The 9,729-nt window shown below is 44.1% G+C and overlaps 1 long non-coding RNA gene across 2 annotated transcripts in view; it reads right to left on the bottom strand.

The window, feature by feature from the left end:
- LOC109293261 overlaps nt 1-6,569 on the bottom strand; it is an 18,341-nt gene extending 11,772 nt beyond the window's left edge. The window contains exons 1-2 of one of the 2 annotated variants that reach the window (XR_002096282.1): nt 3,637-6,567; nt 716-1,030 (exon numbers count right to left, since the gene is read on the bottom strand). This is a non-coding gene — a long non-coding RNA (uncharacterized LOC109293261). Of the gene's footprint in view, nt 1-234; nt 1,031-3,636 lie in introns of those variants that run through there. The other variant, XR_002096281.1, reaches the window with a different exon arrangement.
- Between the last annotated feature and the right edge of the window lie 3,160 nt (nt 6,570-9,729).

Raw genomic sequence — 9,729 nt, forward strand, 5'->3', positions numbered from 1 at the left:
GGTGCGAGTGGAAGACCTGGATGTGTCCTGAAACTTTTACTCTGCTTTCTGTAAAAGGGCACCGAGCGCTTTGATTCAGAACAGTAAAAGCAATATGAGATGAATCAAGGACATAGGGATACAACGGTTGTGACTTGTTTTCACTCTGCCACACCTGCAGATTGCTTGGAGGTCAGCTGCCATTTTGCGAGGCAGGGTGGAAATGGCACTTGGCAGAGAAGACCACACTCTGCCCTCCCTCTGCAGAGCTTTATTTCTTCTTGGTTTCTCATTTCCTTTCAGCTAAGGTAGACATCCATCAGGCTGAAAGGGCTAAACATGGTGGGAGAAATACAGCCAGCTCTGCAGAGGAAGGAGGCCATAAAAGTGCAAATGATGATTATCTCAGGTTCCATTAAAGTCAACGGGAGCTTTGCATTGACTTCAGTGGAGCTGCATTATGCCCCTTAGATCTCAGAGTACTCATTCCTTTCCTGGATCCTGGTCAGAAATTCACCAAAGTCCACAAAAAGACTCCTGGGGATTGTAATGGTTTTGGTTCAGGCCCTTTTCTTTTCTTAGCCAGAAAGAGGATTGGAGATTGAGAAAGAAATATCGGGTGCTTAGCTAGATTTCTCCCACCGCTCTTCTCTACTGTGGGATCTCAGCACCCCCCTTCCAAACACAGACAAATCCCTGTAGATCACATGTGCTTACTAGGACCTAAAAATCTCACCTGGAAAGGTATCTTATACTGTCGGCATTCCCGTTATCCCCCATGCTTGGAGCAACCGGATCTTCCATCTGGCTCAGTTGTGTAATTTTCTGAAGTTTCTTAATGACAGGATGCAATTCTAAAGTGGATTCTTCTGCAAAAGCCTAATGAGTAATTTGGGGGGCTCATAAATGGGCCATATATATGATCTGAAAGCTTCACTGAAGTTCTGTGGAGACAGATAATATCCTAGCTGAGCCTGGTTTGCAAAGGCTTCTTTCATAGCCTGGACCTGGGTTCCTGTTTCATTCTTCTTGATAACAAAGGATAGCTTTCCTAAAACAGAGACACAAGACATTTTAGTATACAATACTGTCAAGCTCTTCTTTTGCTTTTAGTTACCTGTTGGCACCCAGACAATATTGCAATAAGTGATTTAAAAATAGGCTAGATACTACATTCGGGGGTGTGGGAAGGAGGCAAAGAGGGATGGATGGATAAACACATTTTTCCTCCAAGTACTCATCCAGCTATCTGAAGAGTAGTTTCCAGGAATTTCTTCTACAGTTACCATTGACCGTGTGTTAACAACACAAGTCTAATTCACCGGTAATGACTCCAGGGTACGTTAGAAGTCAGGATTCCTGGTTTTCGTGCCCAGATCTGCCACTGGGCTGAGTACAGCAATATTTAGCCATTTATCTATTTTGGGAATGCCAGGAGGTTTAATAGTTAACCAACTGTGAATTGCTGTGTGATCCATGCATGACAGGCATTCTGCAAGGAGAGGGCATTATCTAGTTACCACAAATTAAATTCCTAGCCCTTTTTTAAGGTCAACAGGAACCCCAATACCTGGTAGCAGTTTGTCCCAAACTATATCTATTTCAGTGAGATTCTCCTTATGACTCCCCCAGTTTTGCATCATGAAGACAGTTCAACAGCCCCTTTTTCCAGCTCATAGCTAACAGAAAATAAACCACAGCACCAGTCTCCTCTCAAACAGCTTTGGGCTTCCTGTGCCATTGGACTTCAGCCTCCACTCAAGCCCCAGCACATACCCTTTTCACTGCCTTCACCCTAAATTATGTTTCTCGCTAATATTATTTCAAACCCTGCCCTGACATCCAGGTAAGCTATATCCTTTGGCTTTCCTCAGGCCTATTTGTGCCACATCCTCAAAAGCCTCATTTCTGAAGAGGTTTCAAATGCCTTGTCTGCTTTCCGCCAACTTTGCTTAACATTTTTTGGAGGGCTCAAACGTGGAGCTGCAGTTTTCTGGAGCTTTTGATATCTTAATTCCTCCATCAATATTTCTTCTCTATCTATCAGAAAATTTATGTCACCTCCTGGCATCTGCTCCTCCACCTGCCTTTGTGAACATTGAGGTATAACAGTCTTTAATTTTTTTTTAAGCAATGTCTATCAATAAATAGCTCTTGTCAGCTCTTAGGGCCCTGCTGTCTTCCCTTTGCTGACCTCTTGCTCCTTTCACACGTGCAACATTTCTTATTATTTATTATAACCTCTTCTTTCATTTCCCAACCTTGCTTGTCTTATCACTCCATTATGCTCTCAACTTCACTCTCTCCCTGCAGGTCCTGGCCTGAATGTTGGTACTTCCTTTTTTCTCCCCACTGGCGGCCTTTTATACCCGGTTCATTTATTGTACTATAATCCCTGTGTGTTGCCACTCAGACATTGCTCTATACATGCTTGCCATTTTCCTTTGGTATACCTGGCTTTATTTGCTTTCAAAGCTCCACTTGATTCTTCCGAAATCACTGCTCCTAAAATTCAACGGCTCTCAATTTTTTTTCCCTGGGCTCCTGCTCATTTTTTGATGACAGGTACGCATAGACTGTGGTCAATCCAATACCTGTAGTCAACATGAAGTATCATCAGATATGAAATCCATAACCATTACAGCTTCTAAAGTCCATTAACAGCCTAAGAACCTTTCTTGGGCAAAATTTCCATCTGCTTCAGTGGAATCACACCAGGAAATATTCTGGATCAGTGAGTTTGCAACAGTATATCCTAGCAAAAAAAAATTGAATTTTTTTCTAGAGGAAATTCCTAATTACATTTTGTTCTTTATAAAAGCATTTTAAAGACTTCTGGTTCTTCATCATGTTCCTTCTTCGCGCTCAGTGGCCATGTGGCCGGTCACCTGCTTACTGCCTGCCCTGGCTGCAATGCTTATCCATAATGAATCCTTCACATCTCTCGGCTGTTGGATAGGGATGTCCACCTTATTCTCATGAAAGTAAATTTTGCAAAAATTTCTATGCTTATAGACCTAGTAGAAAATATCCGTTCTAACGGGGACCCCTTTTAACTGCCCCACATTTCTTCTACGTTTTTGTGTCACTGATATTAATAGATTTCCCTGGTTATCCCTCCCCATAGATATTCAGAGTTCATGTGGTTTAGTAGCACTGCCTTGGACACTTCATGGGACATGGGAACCAATAAAAAGACATTCATGAAAATGACCATTTCAAGGGAGATAAAATATAATTCTGTGAAATGGATTTGCTGGCACTCCTCACCAAATTTAGCACCTATTAAATTATAGAGACCATTATTTCTCTTACGCAGAAAATTCTGAAACTTTCCCTCAAAGATATATTTTATTGTTTTAAGTGGGGTTTAAATCCATTCTGCTCATCGTAATAAATTTCTGCATCTGAATCTTCTTAGCGATACAATAGGTTCGACTTCTACTCCCAAGTGGACTGATCAAATACAATACAACAATACTGTACTGCTCCCATTAAAACCATTAAGGGGCCATTTTGCAGCACAGCAATGCTTTTCATAGGTAAAGTGGTTTGAGTTTTGGATTTTCTCTTAATACATATTGCTGGCTAGTACACTGAGTTTCCCCACCGTGTGTTTTTTTTAACAAGCCAAGATTTGGTCAATGCTTAACTAACCTCACTAAAGACACAACCAAGTGACAGCAAAGTAAATTCCCTTAGAGAGAGAATCCTGGAAAGTCTCGAGTCCTCTCCAGATCACGCCCCCCTGCTTTCCTTCAGGATATCTCACGTCCTAAATTGTGTCAGCTAAATCGCTGGCCTGTGTGATTAACAAAATTAATGTCTGAGCACACAGAGCGATCAGGAAGCGTTCTTTGTTCTCCAGTTGAGTAATGGCACCAGGAGCAGGCAAGGAGGGCATCGCGTCGGCACCTGGAGAGCCTGCAGCCAGGCTTGCTTTCTTACAGCCGGACTTCCTTTGCCTGGCTGCCCAGACTAAGACGGACTAGGGCTAATTAGTCTGAACATTAATGTGCAAAGGGAGTCAAGTCACAGGAAAAAAAAAAAAAGCAGCATGGGAAGAGCGGGGTGGGACGGTGATGCAAAATGACCCAGGAAGTAAGAATGACCTTGCAATATTGGGCCGTGGAACAGCCCTTCTATGGATGCCTGAAGGAAACCACATGTCAGAAGTACTTCCCAGTGGATGTTGTTATAGACGTGTGCACCGGGGAACCATAAGCGTGGAGGGGAAATGAGAGGAAGACCTGTCCCATTTGATCATGGAGCGGGGAGAAGAGGGAAGTATGGGGCCGCACCTTTGCAACCAATTTTTTTTTTTTTTTTCCTTTTTAACATCAAGAAACTTTGAAACACCTGCAGTGGGAAACAAAAGGTTAATTAAAAAGAACCCCAGTCTTTGCACTAAGCTGATTGCTGGGACTCCTGCCAGCCTGGGAAGGTTAAAAAGCTCAAGCATGCGTGGGCTGCGGGGGGAATGGCTAAAATTTACAGCCAGCTCCCTGGAAAGTCACAGTTCAGCTGTTCTCCCGGAGCAGGTGCTCATGGGAGCGGGCCTGTCCCTTTCAAAGCGTGAAGATTGATGAAGCCTTCGCTCTCACCAACTGTAAATATACAACCAGCCTTGTCAGAGCAGGTTTGTAACATCACTTGCTGACAGCAAGAAATTTTTTTTAACCTCCTAAACATATATATACACACACACACACAGAACATGCACAAAAAAAAAAGTACCAAATAAGGTTTTTTTTCTCAGTAAATGGAAAAAAAAAAAGCCAGTAAATAAAACAGTGGGAAATACAGTCATGTTTTGCATGCCTGGAGAGATAATGCACCACGGCACAGAGGCGAGATGTTCGATTCTGCCCTTCGGAAAACAAGATCTTCTTTTGCAATCACAATCAATGGCCAACCCCTGAAAGACAGGCTCAGACTTGGTGGCGGCAGTACTGGAGCCTGGCTACGTTGGGCAAGTTGGACAGGTAGTTACTGGGCATCTGCATGTGGAGTTGAGGCAGTCGGTGGCTTATGAGAGAGGTCACTAGAAAGACAAAAATATCACTATGACACATGGCCCTTCTGTGGCACCTGTAGTGCATTGTGGTCAAAGCACCCTGCCCAAATATGAGTGACTTAAGCCACGCAACTGCTTCCTCGGTGATGGGGTCATATTATTTTCAATCTAAAAAATCCAAGAAATGAAGGCAAAAAGCTAGTTGGGACTTTCAGAGAGACCTAACGGAGTCCATTGGTCCACCCAGCCCGGGGTCACAGTGTGGGCAGCCAGGTCTCTTCATCCCCAAGGACAAGTCAACAAATGTGGGGAGAAGGATGGCTACACATCACCTGATCGTGCTTCAGGAAGTGGCCAGCTGGCTCCCCAGGCTGTTAGCTCCTGAATTTCTGATGGTTTGCTTTTATTTCAGATGTATAATATACATCCATCCAATTCATCTCCTGAGCCAGAATAAATAGGTTCATTTCTCACAGGCCTCAGGACTGAGCTATGTCCTCAGAAGATGACTGGATTAGTAGGAAGTAGTGGCCTTCATGCTCACCTTAGGAAGGGTGTTTTAGCATCTGGTTAATCAAGCAAATGGCTCGGTAACAGGGGTCAGGTCGGGCGATTTCCAAACACAGCTATTAGAGCTCCTTAGGATTCAAAAGGAATCATACAAGAGCAAGATGTAGCATGTGATAAAGCAATCCGGCACCAAGGAAGAAGATGCCTGGGAGAGGGAAAGAGACGCTGCGCTCATGGATTCCTGCCTGCTCCCACCCTGCGCTAGAGGAATGAAACCTTCCTATTCTCCAGCAGGGATTTATTTCCCCTACTGAGGGAACCATCTCCACCACTCAGTAACAAAGAGGCACAGGAAAAGCCAGCAGAGAAAGGCACACTGACAAAACCGGATCCATTGGAATCAATAAGACTCTTTCCACTGACTTTTGGTGCGCGCCGGATCTGGCTTTTGAAGGCCAAACTACTTTGATGGCTGGAAGCATAATTTCTATTCCTGTATGAGTTTCTGTACTGTCCTGTACCAAAATTCATTGATGGCTTTACTGCACCTGTGACCAGATAAAACAAAATAATTCTGCAGTGTTCTTTACTTCTGCTGCAAACTGTCTCTTTTATCATTTCTCCAAGGCAAAATTTCTGGGCAGCTGGATTTTTCTTATCTAATGTCTTAAAATTTCCCAAATTGGGAAAAACATCAGTATTTCCTTTTGCTCCACTGCTTCTGTTTTATAGCTTCCTGCTACTCATTTTTAATAGTTTCCCTGACTCTACTTCATCATGGTTTAACGAAACATTTTTTGTGCACCCCAAATTCCTTTGCAGGTTACACCCTGGATCATTTATTTGAACTCATTAAAAGCCCTTTAGTTATATCTTTTAGCAGTCTCTGCATTTCTGATGTAATCACACTGGGTCTTTCCAGACCTTACTTGACTTTAGATACAGCAAGGATTACTTTCAGTGTTTCAGTGGCACTTGCTGGCAAATGTTTAAAAAAAAGTCATGAGGCTAACATTATATTTGCAAACCATCATGTTATTCAGTCTGCTTGTATGTTATATCCCTTCCCTCAAATCCTTTGACTGACTTGTCTATTTAGATTGTAAGAATTTTAGGACAAGGGCTGTCATTGTCTCTTATTGCCTGTTTGCACAGTACCTCATACAATGGAGTTCGGATCTCAGTTGAGTGTCCCTGGCACAACCATCATAGCAATAACTAGACTTCTTTCTTCTCTAGTGATTTCCCGTGAAAAGTTCTTGGAATGGGAGTGTGTCCACAAAGTGTAAAAATGATAGACAGAGAGAGAGAGAGAGAGACACAGAGAGACAGAGATTTAATTGGCAGTAGTAAAAGGAAATTCATACCAGTCCAAGTTCAGGTACCCATCAGCTTTACCAATACAAATGGAGCAATCCTGCTCAGGGAAAAAGCAGGGAGTCTGCTCCCATCACAGTGAATGACAAAAGTCAAAACTCACACCGGTTTCACTCATAGATTCATAGAGATATTAATAGATGCATAGATTGTAAGAGACTGGAAGGGACCTTGCAAAATCATCGGGTCCAGCCCCGCTGCACTAGGCAAGAAAGACAACTGGGGTTAGGCGACCCCAGCAAGGTGACCGTCCAGTCTCCTCTTGATGTCCAGGGTAGGTGATTGCAAAGTCTGGACACTCACTGTGAAGTTTTTCCCAGCGTTAAGCCTGAAACTGTCTTCCAGGAGTTTGTGGCCATTACTCCTGGTTTTCCCCAAGGGTGCTCTGTTGAACAGCTATTCGCCGAGCCCTTGATGTACTCCCCTGACATAGCAGTAAGCTGCTACCAAGGCCCCACTCAGCCTTCTCTTTTTTAGGCTGAAGAGCCCCAGGTCCCTCAGCCTTTCCTCATATGGCTTGTCTTGCAAGTCTCTGATCATACCGGGGGCTCTTCTCTGGACTCTCTCAAGCTTCTCCATGTCCTTGTTAAAGTGCAGTGCCCAGACCTGGATGCAGTCCTCCAGCTGCAGTCTCACCAATGCTGAGTAAAGCAGAAGAGTCACCTCCTTGGTTTTGCTTGAGATGCATCAATTGATGCACGCCAGAGTACTGTTTGCCCTGCTGGCTACAGCACCGCACTGATGGCTCATGTTCATACTAGAGCAGGATTTGACGCAGAGGGTGCATTATATGCAAAAGCACAATGAAAAGCATGCTCCTCCTGCAATCCAATATTTACAGCCCAGAATTTCACTTGTGCCTTTTGCATGAGCTAAAATGGTTAGAACAATTTTCCTGTCCCATTCAATATTATCCCTCAACAACAGCATTGTCATCCACCTCACCCTTTCCCCGCCTAATTTTATGCAGCCTCCTCCTGATGTTTAAAATTCCCTGTTATTTGCCGGGTTCTGCCATAACTCTGTTATTCCACTGGTACTTCACATGCAAACATGCCACCCCAGTGCAGCAATCAGAGGCCAGGAAGCCTGTGGGAGTGGTGGAAACTGTGAGCTTGGGGGTCTGAACTCCTAGTTGTCTTTCATGGGGAAAGAGATGTAAAAGGCCTTGCTCTCTGGAAATCCACTTAAGTCTCCTGCACCCAACATGGGCTTTTCCCACACAGGAGACAACGTGGAATGCAATTACATACTTACCGGCCTAATCCAAAACCCAGCAATATCAAGGTTCCCATTGATTTCAGGGAGACTTAGACCATCCAAGCTTCCAGTATGCCTAATGGAGAGATTCTCCAAACAAGATCAAAGGCCATTTCTCAAGTTGGTTTCATTCTGAAAACCCCAAAATTGGCTTCAGCAGAAGCTGCTTGAATGCTCAGACATCCCCCCCCCCCAACCACCAGAAAGGCAATTATTGCAAGAGGAAATTAACACAGTTGCCAAAAAGTTTTGAACCTGATGATGCCGCCCTTGGGACCAATGGCAAAACACACATGACTTTTAATGGGAGCAGCAACAGGAGCTTCGTACTCGATTCCATCCTTTTACAAAACCTGTGTCAGGTGGGAGTACAACTCAACGGGTAGCGTGAAGTGCTCAGGTTGCAAATGACACCGCAAAGCATAAGGGAGGATTTTTTTTTCAGTTCAGTTTTCTGTTCCACTGTAAACTTCCCAGTTAGCTCCATATCCCTCTCCCGCCCTTCTTTGTTTTCAACGGTACCATTTCTTCTGCCCATCTTTCAGTCTCCATTTTACATGTTGAAAATACTGTCCTCCTGCTTTTGTGCTTTTTCTGCTGGGTAGACATAGCTCCATTCCTCCCTCTCAGGTCTCTCTCTCACTTAGATAGTTTCCCAGCAGTTCTCAGACTTCCCCATAGCAGAAGCCCCTTCCCCATAATAGGATGCACAATGCCTTGTTGTCACCTAGCCAGGTTCTGGCAGGGATCCTCCCCCCTTTAGCAACATAGGAGGGACATGGTTGCAGCCTCAAACTCAACACCTCTGTTCTAATACCGCTATTGCCATAATATCTAAGGCCGTGACCACACAGTAAACTTATGCTCAGCACTGGTGCCCTTAGGCACCCTGCCAGGCACCAGGTAAGCAGCCTCATGAATCAGAAGCAGTACAGGCACTCAGTGCTACAGGCAGGCTAACCGGCATGCAGGCTAATGAGTCTGCCCCCAGTGCCCTTCCCAACTTTCTTCTCCTGAGCCAGCAATGAAAGCTAGCCACGTAGACCTCTGCACCCATGTTGAACTCCATTGATTTTAATGGGGTCTACCCACAGGCCCATCTGAGAGTAAGACAACAAGTTAAGGCCCTGACTAACTAAGGCCCTTCACATACAATAATAAAGCTTTCTTCTTTTTACATTTCTTTCGATGCTTAAATCTGATCAAGTTGAGCCAGAACTGAACATGAACAGCTACACACTGCTCTGAAGCATGCGGCTTTGCTCTTTTGGCAACGTGTTTATCCTGGAGAAATTGGACTCGTTCTATTTCATTCCTTTCAAACCACACTTCCAATCATTTAAGAAGGGGTTTAATTGAAGATTCAGCTCATAAAAGGTATTGCCGTGTTAAAACGGCATTTTTACAAGCAGTAATTGTGTTAATGGAGTACAATCTACATCGGACAGGCTTAGGAGGGCAAATGAGGCTTGTCCTTGTCTCAGTCTTGAATCCATCCAGCGCTCCCCAAGCCTTCCTCATATCTTAACGATCACTTAGATGTATGGTCTGTAAACGGAGCTGAATTACAAAGCATCATTGTGTTA

Source organism: Gavialis gangeticus, unplaced genomic scaffold (genome assembly GCF_001723915.1).
Source record: "Gavialis gangeticus isolate Ggan-Ray unplaced genomic scaffold, GavGan_comp1, whole genome shotgun sequence".
In the NCBI taxonomy this organism is placed as follows: Eukaryota; Metazoa; Chordata; order Crocodylia; family Gavialidae; genus Gavialis; species Gavialis gangeticus.